Source organism: Lynx rufus, unplaced genomic scaffold, assembly GCF_022079265.1.
Source record: "Lynx rufus isolate CCGP_SWC_20201006 ecotype Redwood Valley unplaced genomic scaffold, mLynRuf1.p SCAF_18, whole genome shotgun sequence".
Taxonomy (NCBI): Eukaryota; Metazoa; Chordata; class Mammalia; order Carnivora; family Felidae; genus Lynx; species Lynx rufus.
The window spans coordinates 3,792,291-3,807,878 of NW_025814832.1; the positions used below are offsets into that span (position 1 = coordinate 3,792,291).

General features: G+C 36.5%; 1 protein-coding gene across 2 annotated transcripts in view; it reads right to left on the reverse strand.

The window, feature by feature from the left end:
- NSRP1 (nuclear speckle splicing regulatory protein 1) overlaps positions 1-15,588 on the reverse strand; it is a 60,895-nt gene that overhangs the window by 32,422 nt on the left and 12,885 nt on the right. The window lies entirely within an intron of this gene.

Sequence of the window (15,588 nt, forward strand, 5' to 3'; positions counted from 1 at the left end):
ATTTGGCCACAGGAAGGAATGAAGTATTGACATGTGCTACAACACAGATAAACTCTGAAAGCATTATGTTATGTGAAAGAAGCCATGTTTTGTGACTATAAAAGGCCACATATTATATGACTCCACTTACTTGAAATGTTCAGAATAGGTAAACCCATTGAGTAGGAGACAGAAAGGCAATCAGTGATTTCCAGGATCTGGGGAAAGGGGCAACGGGGAGTGACTGCTAACAGACAAGTTTCTTTGGGGGTGACAAAAATATTCTAAAATTAGGTAATAATAATGACTGCACCCTGTGAATATATTAACAACCAGTGAACTTTATGGCATGTGAGTTTTATCGCAATAATGTTACAAATACACATATATACACAAAGCAACAACTCTCACAAGTATAGGGACATCAACAATTTTAGATGGCAATTTTAACTTACTCTTCTCTGAAACTAATAGATCAATAGGAAAAGATTAATTACAGAAAATACAAGTAAGCTCAAACTAACAAATATATATAAAACTTACATACTGTGGAAAGTACACATGGTTTTCAAAGACACAAGAAGCATTTGCAAAAACCAACTATGTGCTGACCACAAAGTCAACAACTTCCCCTCCAAACAAACATTATATAATGTATGTTCTTTGGTCCTAACAAAAAAACTAAAAATCTGTATTAAAAACAAAACAAAACCCAGCAACAAACATTAAAAAACAAAACAGAACAAAACCTCCACCCATATGTCTAGAAACTCAAAGCCATAGCTCTAAATCCTCAGGTTAACAAAGAAATTATAAAGGAAATTACAAAATAATTTTTTAAAAAGTACAAAAACACTAAATGACAAAATCTGTGAGACAGAATACTCAAAAAAATCAAATACATTTATATGCTTATATAAGAAAGATTAAAGTTCAAGTTGAAAAAGATCACAGAAGAACTCAAGTTGAAAAAGATCATAGAAGAACTAAAAAAAAAAAAAAAAAAAAAAAAAAAAAAAACCAAAGGAAACAAAGATATGGGCAGGAATCAATCAAATAAAGTATAAATCAACAAAATGCAAAAGATGAATAAAATCAGGGGCGCCTGGGTGGCTCAGTCAGTTAACTGTCTGACTTCAGCTCAGGTCATGATCTCGTGATTTGTGAGTTTGAGCTGTGTAAGGCTCTGTAATGACAGCTCAGAGCCTGGAGCCTACTTCAGATTCTGTGTCTCCCCCTCTCTCTGCCCCTCCCACGCTCATGCTCTCAATAATTAAACATTAAAAAATTTTTTTTAATTAAAAAAAAATGAATAAAATCAAATGCTGGTTCTTTGAAAAGATTAATATGACAAACTTCTGGCAAGATTAATCAAGAAAAGTGAAAAGGGATGCAAGTGTGATAAATGAAAGATTTAAAAGTACTATTATGATAATACTATGTTTACATTGTTATATGACATTATAACATTTATGTTAATAAATCTGAAAATCTAAGCAGAATGGATATACTTTCTTAAATGGTTAAAGAACCTGAATAGACCAATAACCACAAAGACATCCTCTCCCAAAGAGCTGTAAACCCTGACAGTTATACAAGCTGAATTCTCCCCAATTTTCAAGGAGCAAATAATCCCTATTTTTTACAATTTGTTACAGATAATAGAATACAAAGAGGGAAATATCTAACGTGTTTTATATGGCTAACATCATACTGATTTCTAAACTAGATAGTAACAAGAAAAGAACAGATAGCTATTTTGTTTTCTTAGATTCTGTATTTGTCTGTTTGGCATCCATCCACCACAAGGCCAATTACATTAACTATATTTTCTGTATTCTTGATGCTCTGGCATTTGCAACCTGGCAGAGAAACTGTCTCTCCCAGGGTTGGCCATTTGTTGAGAGAGAGTGAAGGTTTCACCCAGGAATATATCTTTCACATGTAAATTAAGCAACCTAGAACCCATACTCTGAATCATCTCCTTTATCTGGGTCTTATACTCCAGGAGGTACTATTTCTCAGTCCTAAGCACTAAGAGTCAGGTATCAGCAACCAGAGGTTCCTACCAGTCAATATTCTATGTTGTCATCGGTCAAAAAGAGTTGTGAAAACTTTGTGAGATTTAGTTAAAACATATTTACTATAATTTATGACCTCTTCCAATTATTAACTTAATTTACCAATAAAAGGAAAACTACATTTTATTCCGCTTAGAAACACAAACTTATTGGTGTGCCTGGTTGGTTAAGCATCTGACTTCGGGTCAGGTCATAATCTCACAGTTCGTTAGAGCCCTGCATTGGGCTCTGTGTTGACAGCTGTTGCCTGGAGACAGCCTACTTTGGATTTTGCATCTCTCTCTCTCTCTGGCCCTCCCCCACTTGCACTCTGTCTCTCTCTCTCAAAAATAAAAACATTTTTAAAAACTAAAGAAAGAAAGAAAGAAAGAAAAGAGAAACACAAGCTTATTTTCCAAAGGAACATCATTAACTATGTTGGAGATAACTAGAACACTTATAATCAACAAAGGTCTTGTAGTCCTCCCCACAGGGCAAATTTTAATGAAATACACTTGGCAATGTATTTTTTTTTTTTTTTTTCAAAAGACAAGCAACAGTTTGGCACCTAATATATAATCACAATGACCAAGTCAGGTGTGCAGCATCCCCAGTACAGACTTTATTAGAGTTCAGTTATACATACACAGTCTCTTGACACTGAAGATGTAGTTCTTACAGATAATGCCCAAAGGCAGGAAATGAATCTCCTCCCAAATGCTGCTTCTTATCTTTAAAGTAACCTCAAATTATTACTAAACTAATAAAGTAATTTTGTTCCAGAAAATGATCTGATCTATTTTATTTTCAGCTTTTGATAAATCCAAGAATGAGATGAGGGATTATTACTTTTTGTCTCACTATACACACTGAAACACAACAAGAAAATAAAGGAAAAAAAATTGTTAATAATTTTTTATGGTAAAGTTGGAATAGGCAGTATCAAAGGCTGTCAATAGATGAGGAAGATGTGTACAGTTTTGGAAAAATAAAAAGTTAATTTTGTTATTTAAAAGCAAATTTGGAAGTAAAGCTTTTACTGTCTTCTAATTAGAAACTGTCAGTTGTCGGTTTAAAAAAAATGAGCAAAAAGAGTGCAGTAAGACTGTACGCAATAAAAAAAAATAATTCAAAAATATAATTATGGTTATTATTGCCTTCTTTATGGAATTTTTCTAACATAATGGCCCTTAGCTAATGGCTACAACCCAACATGAAGATCAAGATTCTATTAAAAAGCCAAAAAAAAAAAAAAAAAAAAAGCCAGGCTACCAAAATTATGACTGTCAAACACAAAGTAGGATGGAGACAGAACAAGAAAATTTCAGATGACTAATGATTAATGATGATATAGTTACTGCACACAGACAACGCATTAGATTTATTGTAGCAATGTGGGCACTATATATTGCACTTCTACTCTGTGCCATGCAATGTACTAGGCATTTAATATTATAGTGATAAAGGCACAATTACACATCTACTCTATACCATACACTGTACTAGGCATTTAAGATATACTCTAAGCCTTAAAATAAACTTTTAGTAGGCAGTATTATAAAACAGGTTTGTTTGTTTTTAACGTGGAACTGAATCTCAGAGAGATAAAACAATTTGCCCAAGATCTTAAAGCTAGGAAAACAATGCAAAGCTTCTGGCGTAACATGGCAAATTAATACATGCTGCAGCCTCCTTTTCCTCCTAATCCAAACCTTCGAAATGACAGAAAAGAAATCCATAATCATGCTAGAAAACAAGAAGGGATACCTTCAACGGACTGGAAACTTGAAGAATATAAAAGGCAAGAAAGCAAACTGCTCAAAGAGACTGAATGCTAGAAAAGGTGGGAGTGGTTCCCAGGGTGCTACAAATTCTGAGATAAGGGATGCAAAGAGCAGGAAAAGACAGAAGACAGATTAACTCATTTTCTGGAAAAGGCAAATAACAGAGATTTCATTTCTGCCCTTAGTTGGAAAGTGAGAACACAGGAACTTGAGTTAGCCTGGTAAAATTTTAGAACACCAAGGATAAAGAGAAAAATCCTTAAAAACAACTGGTGAAGGAAGTTGGGAGTACAAATTACTTACAAAGAATTAGATTGATACCACACACCTCCATTTGGAAAGAGTGGATATAAAAGCAAAACAAAGTATTATATTTAAAAGTTCTGAAGGACAGGGGGCACCGGGATGGCTCAGTCGGTCGAGCAGCCAGCTTGGTTTTGGCTTAGGTCATAACCTAACAGTTTGTGAGTTTGAGCCCCATATTGGCTCCATGCTGATAGTGTGGAGCCTGCTTGGGATTTTCTCTCTCTCCTTCTCTCTGCCCCTCCCCTTCTCTCTAAATAAATAAATAAATAAATAATTTAAAAAAAATAAAAAAGTAAAAGTTCTGAAGGAAAATAATTTTGAACTTGGAATTCTATACAAAACCAAACTCTTTCAAATATGCCTAGCTGGCTCAATCCACAAAACGTGTGACTCTTAATTCTCAGGGCTATAAATTCGAGCCCTATGTTGAGTGTAGAGATTACTTAAAAATAAAATCTTAAAAAAAAAAAGTTACAAGAAAATAACAAAGTAATAAAATATCATAAAATAGAAGACTAAAAAACTAAAAAATAGCAGATAATCAATAATCAAAAAAGCTGATTCTTGAAAAAGGTAGTAAATAATATAGGCAAACTTTTATCAGGCCTAAGAAAAAGGAGAGAAAGCAAACATCAGGAATAAAAAGCAGACAATTACAAATCCAGAAGAGATTTCAGAAGACATTTTAGCTACTACTGAAATTCTCTACAAATATGATTTGAATCCCTAAAAAAAAAAAAAAAAAAAAAAAAAAAAAGATTACTTAAGAAAATTTAAATGGCCAACATTAGCTGAAAAAGTAGAAATGTGAACAGATTTAAAAAAAGAAGAAATCAAAATAGTGAAGGACAAAATGCAAATAAATTACTTTGCATTTTAACATATTTTAAAGGAAAATACTTTCCTTTTTTACTATTCTAGGGCAGAGGTTGTTAAATATTTTGGTTTCAGGACCTTTTTTTTTTTTTTAAGTTTATTTACTTATTTTGAGAGAGACAGAGACAGCACAAGCGGGGGAGGGACAGAGAAAAAGGGAGAGAGAAACCCAAGCAGGCTCCATGCTGTCAGCTCAGAGCTCGATGTGGGGCTCGAACTCATGAAACGTGAGATCAAGACCTGAACTGAAACCGAGTCAGACGCTCAACTGACTGAACCACCCAGGCACTTCTCAGGACCTTTTTTAATACTTCTTAAAATTACTGAGGACCCAGGGGCACATGGGTGGCTCAGTTGGTTAAGTGTCTGACTTTGGCTCAGGTCATGATCTCACAGTTTGTGGGTTCCAGCCCTGTGTCAGGCTCTGCACTCTACACTGACAATGTGGAGTCTGCTTGGTATTCTCTTTCTCCCTCTCTCTCTGCCCCTCCCTGACTTGTGCTTTCTCTCTCAAAATAAACTTAAAAAATAAAATAAAATTACTGAGGACCCACAGAACTTTTGCTTTCATGTGTTATCCTATCAATACTGACCACGTTATCTCTGTAATAGAATTGCTAGATTCTCAAATTTGCTGTATTCAATTTGTTGCAATTCACATGTAATGCAGCCTCTGGAAAACCCCACTGTACACTTCTGAGAAAAACGGTAAAAAAGCCAATGTCAAGGGAAGAGCCAATATGGTGGAACAGCATGGAAGTTTTTTGTGTGTCTGGTGTCCATGAAATACAGCCAGACCAACACTAAACCACCCTACACACCTAGAAAACTGACTGGAGGATTAATACAACAATCATACAACCTGAACCACAGAATTCAGCAGGTACGTGGTGCAGAGAAGTGAACTTGGGGAGCGAGAAGGTGCAGGAAGGGAGGTGCTTCTGCCAGCAGAGAGAGGACGGAGACGGGGGGTGGGGGAGAATACAGGGAAAAGCACCCCTCCCCAAAAGCAGCTAGAGAGAAAGTGGAAAATTGGAAACAGCTGCAGGGACTAAACTAAAAAGGGAGAAAGGATAAAGGAGACGGTTTAAATTCCATTAAGACTGTTAACAAGGGAAGTGCAGTCTGCAACTCCGCAGCTCAATACCTGGTAGTGCTCTGGGGGGAAGGGCGAATCCCCAGGAACAGAGTGGGGTCCGGGAGGATCTTGGGCCACACGGGGAAAAGCTGTTCTACTGCTGGAAGGACATTTGGTAGAGACTGTTGAAGCCACCTGGTCCCAGCAGACCCCAGAAAACAGCCACATTCGCTGGTGCTGGAACAAGGTCGTGAAGGGTGAAGCATGGTGCCAGATGTGTGTTGTGATTTTCTATAATCCCTGAAAAGCTACTGCCACACTATCTCACCAACTTTTTCTGGGGCGGGCTGGCACCTGGCCATAGTCTCAGGGCACTGGCAGCAGCAGGGTCCAGCAAGCGTTCCTGTGTGCGGCCGACATTCAGCCATTGCCCATTCAGCCATTGCTCAGTGAGACCCTCCCACAGAGGGGCAGAACAGGTCAAAGCTGCAGTCCTTCAGAAGTAAGGGGTTGGGGAAAACAGCCGCATCTGAGTCAAAACTCGGGAGAGAGGTACTCCCCGGAGCCTGGTCATGAAGAGTGAAAAAGCGGGGAGTGGACGAAGGCTGAAGACAGAGGACGGGTGCGCGATTGCTGATCCAGGAGAACAGACTGGGTGGCTGGGTGGCGCCATTTTCACTGCTCCCGCGCATGCGCATACACACCTACCACGAGGCCAACCCTTCACCCCACTAGGCTAGCAGTGCCATCTAGTGGAGAGCAGAGCCATTACACTGAGCCCCACCCAACTGGGCCAACTTCGCTCTTCAAGAACACAAGTCTCACTGCCAGCTTAGTTTATGGACTCTAAAGCACTACATAGACTGACTTCTAGGGGAAAATGAAGTAATTTCAGTCCTACTTCAATCTGGTAGTAGGTTCATCTATTCAATTTTCTTTTTTTTTTCTCTTTTACACTTCTTTTTCTTGAATACAGAAAGAGAAAAAAATTCATTTTTATTTTCAATTTTTATTAAAAATATTTTTATTTAATTTTTATTAGATTTTTTACTTTTGTGTAAATTTTTTCAAGTTTTATTTTACTTCCATCATTTTATTTTAGTCTCCTTCAGTGTATTCACCTTTTCAAATTTTCAAACAATCTTCCTTTTTTTCTTTTTCATTTTTCTTTTTCTTGAATGCAGAAAGTGAAAAACTTCATTTTCATTTTTAATTTCTATTAAAAATATTCTTTGATTTTTTACTATATTTTTTGCTTTGATGTAAATTTTTTCAAATTCTATTTTACTTCCATCATTTTATTTTAGTCTACTACAGTGTATTCACTTTTTCAAATTTTCAAACGATTTCCTTTCTTTTCTTTTTTATTTTTCTTTTTCTTGAATATAGAAAAAGAAAAAATTCATTTTTATTTTTTTCATTAAAAATATTTTCCTTTAATTTTTTTCTACTATATTCTTTACTTCTGTGTATATTTTTTCAAATTCGATATTACTTCCACCATCTCATTTTAGTCTACTCCAGTGTATTCATTTTTTCAAATTCTCAAATGATTTCCTTTTTTTCCTTTTCCCCCTCCTTTTTTTTCTCTAATCTGTCAAACCACATTCAACACCCAGACCAAAACACACCTAGGATTTAGCATCATTTATTTGATTTTTGTGTGTGTTTTAAATTTTTTAATTTTAATATTTTTTTGATTTTAATTTTTTTAATTTTAATTTTTCTGCCTCATTAATTCCTTTTCTCCCTTCAAAATGACAAAACGAAGGAATTCACCCCAAAAGAAAGAGCACGATGAAATGACAGCCAGGGATTTAACCAACACAGATACAAACAAGATGTCTGAACCAAAATTTAGAATCACGATATAGTAAGAATACTAGCTGGAGTCGAAAATAGATTAGAATCCCTTTCTGCAGAGATAAGAGAAGTAAAAAATAGCCAGAATGAAATTAAAAATGCTATAACTGAGCTGCAATCACGGATGGATGCAGCGGCAACAAGGATGGATGAAGCAGTACAGAGAATCAGCAATATAGAGGACAAACACAGAGAATAGTGAAGCAGAAAAAAAGAGGGAGATGAAGGCAAAAGAGCACGATTTAAGAATTAGAGAAATCAGTGACTCATTAAAAGGAACAACATCAGAATCCTAGGGGTCCCAGAAGAGGGAGAAATAGGGGTAAGAAGGGTTATGTGAGCAAATCATAGCAGAAAACTTTCCCAACCTGGGGAAAGACACAGGCATCAAAATCCAGGAAGCACAGAGGACCCCCATTAGATTCAACAAAAACCAACCATCAACAAGGCATATATCATAGTCAAATTCACAAGATACTCAGGCAAGGAGAGACTCAGGAAAGCAGCATGGGGGGGGGGGGGGGGAGTCCCTAACCTACAAGGAAGACAGATCAGGTTTGCAGCAGACCTATCCACAGAAACTTGGCAGGCCAGAAAGGAGTGGCAGGATATATTCAGTGTGCTGAATCAGAAAAATATGCAGCCAAGAATTCTTTATCCAGCAAAGCTGTCATTCAAAACAGAAGGAGAGATATAAAATATCCCAGACAAACAAAAATTAAAGGAGTTTGCGACCACTAAACCAGCCCTGGAAGAAATTTTAAGGGGGGGGGGGACTCTCTGAGGGGAGAAAATACATATATATATAAATACCAAAAGCAACAAAGATTAGAAAGGACAAGAGAACACCACCAGAAACTCCAACTCTACAAGCATCATAATGGCAATAAATTCAGATCTTTCAGTACTCACTCTAAACGTCAATGAACTCAATGCTCCAATCAAAAGACATAGGGTAACAGAATGGGTAAGAAAGCAAGATTCATTTATATGCTGTTTACAAGAGACCCACTTTAAAACAAAAAGAATTTTTTTTTACATTTTATTTATTTTTGAGAGAGAAAGAGAGAGACAGAGCACGAGCGGGGGAGGGGCAGAGAGAAGGAGACACAGAATCCGAAGTAGGCTCCAGGCTCAGAGCTATCAGCACAGAGCCCAATGCAGGGCTCGAACCCACAAACCGTGAGATCATGACCTGAGATGAAGTCAGTTGCTTAACAGACTGAGCCACCCAGGTGCCCCACAAGAGACCCACTTTAAAACTAAAGACACCTTCAGATTGAAAATAAGGGGATGGAGAACCATCTATCATGCCAATGGTCAATAAAAGAAAGCTGGAGTAGCCATACTTATATCAGACAATCTAGACTTTAAAATAAAGACTGTATCAAGAGATGCAGAAGGGCATTATATCATAATCAAGGGGTCTATCCTCCAAGAAGACCTAACAATTGTAAACATTTATGCACCAAATGTGGAAGCACCCCAATATATATATCAATTAATCACAAACATAAAGAAATTCTTCGATGGTAATACCATAATAGTAGGAGACTTCAACACCACACTCACAGCAATGGACAGATCATCTAATCAAAAAATCAACAATGAAACAATGGCTTTGAATGACACACTGGACCAGATGGACTTAACAGATATATTCAGAACATTTCGTCCTAAAGCAGCAGAATATACATTCTTCTCCAGTGCACATGGAACCTTCTCCAGAATAGATCATACACTGGGACACAAATCAGCCCTAAGTAAGTACAAAAAGACTGAGATCATACCATGCATACTTTCAGACCACAACGCTATGAAACTCGAAATCAACCACAAGAAAAAATTTGGAAAGGTAACAAATACTTGGAGACGGAAGAACATCCTACTAAAGAATGAATGGGCTAACCAAGAAGTTAAAGAAGAAATTAAAAAGTATATGGAAGTCAATGAAAATGATAACACCACAACCCAAAACCTCTGGGATTCAGCAAAGGCCGTCATAAGAGGAAAGTATATAGCAATCCAGGCCTTCCTAAAGAAGGAAGAAAGATCTGATACACAACCTAACCTTATGCCTTAAGGAGGTGGAAAAAAGAACAGCAAATAAAACCAGAAACTAGCAGAGGACAGGAATTAACAAAGATTAGAGCAGAAATTAATGCTATTGAAACCAAAAAAAACAGAACAGATCAATGAAACCAGGAGCTGGTTCTTTGAAAGAATTAACAAAATTGATAAACCACTAGCCAGTTTGATCACGAAGAAAAAGGAAAGGACCCAAATAAATAAAATCAAGAATGAAAGAGGAGAGATCACAACTGACACAGCAGAAATAAAAACAATAATAAAACAAGAGTCCAGGGCCAGATGGCTTTCCAGGGGAATTCTACAAAACATTTAAGGAAGAGTTAACACCGATTCTCTTGAAGCTGTTCCAAAAAATAGAAATGGAAAGAAAACTTCCAAACTCTTTCTACGAAGCCAGCATTACCTTGATTCCAAAACCAGACAAAGACCCCACTAAAAAGGAGAACTATAGACCAATTTCCCTGATGAACATGGATGCAAAAATCCTCAACAAGATATTAGCCAGCCAGATCCAACAATACATTAAAAAAATTATTCACCACAACCAAGTGGGATTTATACCTGGGATGCAGGGCTGGTTCAATATCCGTAAAACAATTAACATGATTCATCACATCAATAAAAGAAAGGACAAGGACCATATGATCCTCTCAATAGATGCAGAGAAAGCATTTGACAAAATACAGCATCCTTGCTTAATAAAAACCCTCAAGAAAGTAGGGATAGAAGGGGCATATCTTGGGATTATAGAAGCCATATATGAATGACCCGACACTAATATCATCCTCAATGGGGAAAAACTGAGAGCTTTCCCCCTAAGGTCAGGAACAAGATAGGGATGTCCACGGTCACCACTGTTATTCAACATAGTATTGGAAGTCTTAGCCTCTGCAATCAGACAACACAAAGAAATAAAAGGCATCCAAATCGGCCAGGAGGAGGTCAAACTTTCACTCTTTGCAGATGACATGATATTCTATATGGAAAACCCAAAAGATTCCACCAAAAAACTGCTAGAATTGATTCATGAAATCCGCAAAGTTGCAAGATACAAAATCAATGCACAGAAATCGGTTGCATTCCTATATACCAACAATGAAGTGACAGAAAGAGAAATCAAGGAATCGATCCCATTTACAGTTGCACAAAAAATCATAAAATACTTAGGAATGTATCTAACCAAAGAGGTGAAAAATCTATACGCTGAAAACTATAGAAAGCTTATGAAAGAAACTGAAGAAGACACAAAAAAATGGAAAAAGACTCCATGCTCCTGGATAGGAAGAACAGATATTGTTAAAATGCCGATATTACCCAAAGCAATCTACATATTCAATGCAATCCCTATCAAAATAACACCAGCATTCTTCACAGAACTAGAACAAATAATCCTAAAATTTGTATGGAAAGAGAAAGACCCAGAATAGCCAAAGCAATCTTGAAAAAGAAAACCAAAGCAGGAGGCATCACAATCCCAGACTTTAAGCTATACTACAAAGCTGTAATCATCAAGACAGTATGGTACTGGCACAAAAACAGACACTCAGATCAATGGAACAGAATAGAGAACCCAGAAATAGACCCACAAACATATGGCCAACTGATCTTTGACAAAGCAGGAAAGAATATCCAATGGAATAAAGACAGTCTCTTCAGCAAGTGGTGCTGGGAAAACTGGACAGCGACATGCAGAAGAATGAACCTGGACCACTTTCTTAAACCATACACAAAAATAAACTCAAAATGGATGAAAGACCTAAAAATAAGACAGGAAGCCATCAAAATTCTCGAGGAGAAAGCAGGCAAAAACCTCTTTGATCTTGGCCGCACCAACTTCTTACTCAACATGTCTCCAGAGGTGAGGGAAACAAAAGCAAAAATGAACTACTGGGACCTCATCAAAATAAGGAGCTTCTGCACAGCAAGGGAAACAATCAGCAAAACTAAAAGGCAATCGACAGAATGGGAGAAGATAATTGCAAACGACGTATCAGATAAAGGGTTAGTATCCAGAATCTATAAAGAACTTATCAAACTCAACACCCAAAACACAAATAATCCAGTGAAGAAATGGGCAAAAGACATGAATAGACACTTCTCCAAAGAAGACATCCAGATGGCCAACCGACACATGAAAACATGCTCAACATCACTCATCATCAGGGAAATCCAAATCAAAACCACAATGAGATACCACCTTACACCTGTCAGAATGGCTCACATTAACAACTTAGGCAACAACAGATGTTGGCGAGGATGCAGAGAAAGAGGATCTCTTTTACATTGTTGGTGGCAGTGCAAGCTGGTGCAGCCACTCTGGAAAACAGTATGGAGGTGCCTCAAAAAACTAAAGATAGAACTACCCTACGACCCAGCAATTGCACTACTAGGCATTTATCCATGGGATACAGGCATGCTGTTTCAAAGGGACACATGCATCCTCATGTTTATAGCAGCACTATCAACAATAGCCAAAGTATGGAAAGAGCCCAAATGTCCATCAGTGGATGAATGGATAAAGAAGATGTGGTATATATTTACAATGGAGTATTACTTGGCAATCAAAAAGAATCAAAAGAAATCTTGCCATTTGCAACTACGTGGATGGAACTGGAGGGTATTATGCTAAGTAAAATTAGTCAGAGAAAGACAAAAATCATATGACTTCACTCATATGAGGACTTTAAGAGACAAAACAGATGAACATAAGGGAAGGGACACAAAAATAATATAAAAACAGGGAGGGGGACAAAACAGAAGAGACTCATAAATATGGAGAACAAACTGAGGGTTACTGGAGGGGTTGTGGGAAGGGGGATGGGCTAAATGGGTAAGGGGCACTAAGGAATCTATTCCTGAAATCACTGTTGTACTATATGTTAACTAATGTGGATGTAAATTTTAAAAAATAAAATAAAAAAAAAAAACTAAAAAAAAAAAAGCCAAATGTCTAATGAAAATAGTCTTGAATTTACAGACCTCATGAAAGGATCTTGGGGGTCACTGGAACTTCCATATTACAACTTAAAAAGTTTTGGGGCATCTGGGTGGCTCAGTCAGTTAAGTGTCCAACTTCAGCTCAGGTCATGATCTCACGCTTCATGGGTTCAAGCCCCACATCACGCTCTGTGCTGACAGCTCAGAGCCTGGAGCCTGCTTCGGATTCTGTGTCTCCCTCACTCTCTGCCGTTCCCCCCCTCATGCTCTGTCTCTGTCTCTCTCAAAAATAAATAAACTTAGGGGTGCCTGGGTGGCTCAGACGGTTAAGCTTCCAACTTTGGCTCAGGTCATGATCTCATGGTTCATGAGGTTGAGCCCCATGTCGGGCTCTGTGCTGACAGCTCAGAGCCTGCTTTGGATTCTGGGTCTCCTTCTCTCTCTGCTCCTCCCCCACTAGCACCTTGTTTCTCTCAAAATAAACATTAAAAAAATAATAAATAAATAAATAAACTTAAAAAATTAAAAAAGAAAGTTCTGGAGAGTGGTGATGATTGCACAACGTGAATGTACCTAATGTCACACCTAAAAATGGTTAAATGGTAAATTTTATGTTATATATATTTTTCCACAATAAAAAAAAAATAGCAAATAAAATCCAGCTGCACATATAAAAGAATAGAAGACTAAGCAGGGTTTATTCTAGTATTTAAATAGTTTCACTTTTTAGAAAAATTATCAATATAATTCACCATAGTAACAGATGTCAAAAAAATGTGATAAAACTCGATCCAAATGCCTAATAAAATTTTTTAGCAATCTAGATTATTGGTCAACTTCCACTAATTTAGCCTGTGTTAACAAACAACATTAAAATCTCAAGCCTTACAACATAAACGTCTATCTGTTGCTCATGATGTGTGTCCACTGTAGATGGTTTGTAGGTCCATACTGTCTTCATTTCAGGCTGAAGGCAGTCCCTATCTACAACATGCTGTTCCTATGGCAGGGCAGAAAAGCAATGGCTCAATCACAAGATGGCTTTGAAAGCTTCTGCTCAGATATAGCTTATCAGTTTCACTCACATTCCAGTGGTTAAAGCAAGATTCATGGATAAGCTTAGTATCAAGGCAGAAAGTATATACCAGGAGAAGCATCTGATAGGAGAACTCTCTAGAGATGGACCCAGTAGACAGGATTACCCAATAATTATAAATAAGAAGATTTGGGAATGAATAATCTACAACAGAGGGCAACTCCTCTAACTTGAAAAAGGGTATTTAACATAAACCTACAGCAAAAACAACTATTGCTATATATCAGCAATAAATGCTTGGAAAATGTATCAATAAATTTAAAAAATCCCAATCAAGCATATGCGCTATGAAATCAAGTGACTACGTGATCTTAGGCAAGTTAAACTCTCTTTGCCTGCTTCCTCAACTGTAAAATGAAGATGACAACACCCTATTTCAATGATTCTACAACATATTTTTTCATATTTTAATGTATCAGAAATTGATGATGTCTTAAAATAACAGCTGTCACCCAGAAGGCAATAATGCTGTGCCAAATGAAAGCTTTCTACTGACACTTTCTGGTAACATCAAGAAAGCATCACTAACAAAGCATCTTAGATTTAACAAAATATGGTAATATTTAGTGTTATTGTGATGACTGTATGAATTTATTCATATAAAACAGAACAATGGCTAACAAATAGCAAGTGCTCAATAGATACTACTTTTTCTTATTCTTTGTACTACTGTATATCAAAACCAGATTATAATGCTAAATTGAAGTAAAACTGCATTACAGAACATCATTAGAGAAAGAAATTAATGGAAGAGAACAGTCTAGAGAACAGACCCACATATGTATGGGAATTTAATATATAATAAATGAGTCCTTTTACATCATTGGGAAAGGCACAGAACAGTATTTCTAAGTCCTGTTATACTCAATACCCTTTTATAGGGCCCTTTATACTGAAATGAAACACACGTAACTCTCTACATGTAATTTTTAAAAACTATATACATATTTCTTCTTTCTTGTGCAGTTTTGGATACACATATATACATCCATAAAGAACTATACAGAATAAAGGGAAGTAACTTATAATGGAAAAACATAAACTATTTCAAAATGTAAATGCATAAGCACATCAGAAGACAGTAGTTATCAAAAGCTTCTACTATGTAGACTCACTGTAATCACTATTAATGCTACAGATACAAATGCTGACTGCAGAACTGGTGACTCAAACACCACAAGTGACACTGGTGACAAGTGACCTGATTTTCTTAAATGGGGAACTCTCTGTAAAGTTTTTTTTTTGTAAAGTTTTAAACAAAATAAGATATAATCTTCCCTCAATCTACAAAATGGTCAAATTAGGGGAAATGTTAGCATACACTATACCGTGCAAAATCAATACTTTTTAATTAAAAAGTATTTAAAATTTTATTTTATTAAAATTTATTTAATAAAAATAAAACGTACAAAACTTATTTTGTGTTTATGTGTAAAAAGAACTTAGGTCTAGGCTCATAAAATTATAGTTTTTCATCTATATAAATGTTCAGAGGGATTTAACCTATATGGATGGGGG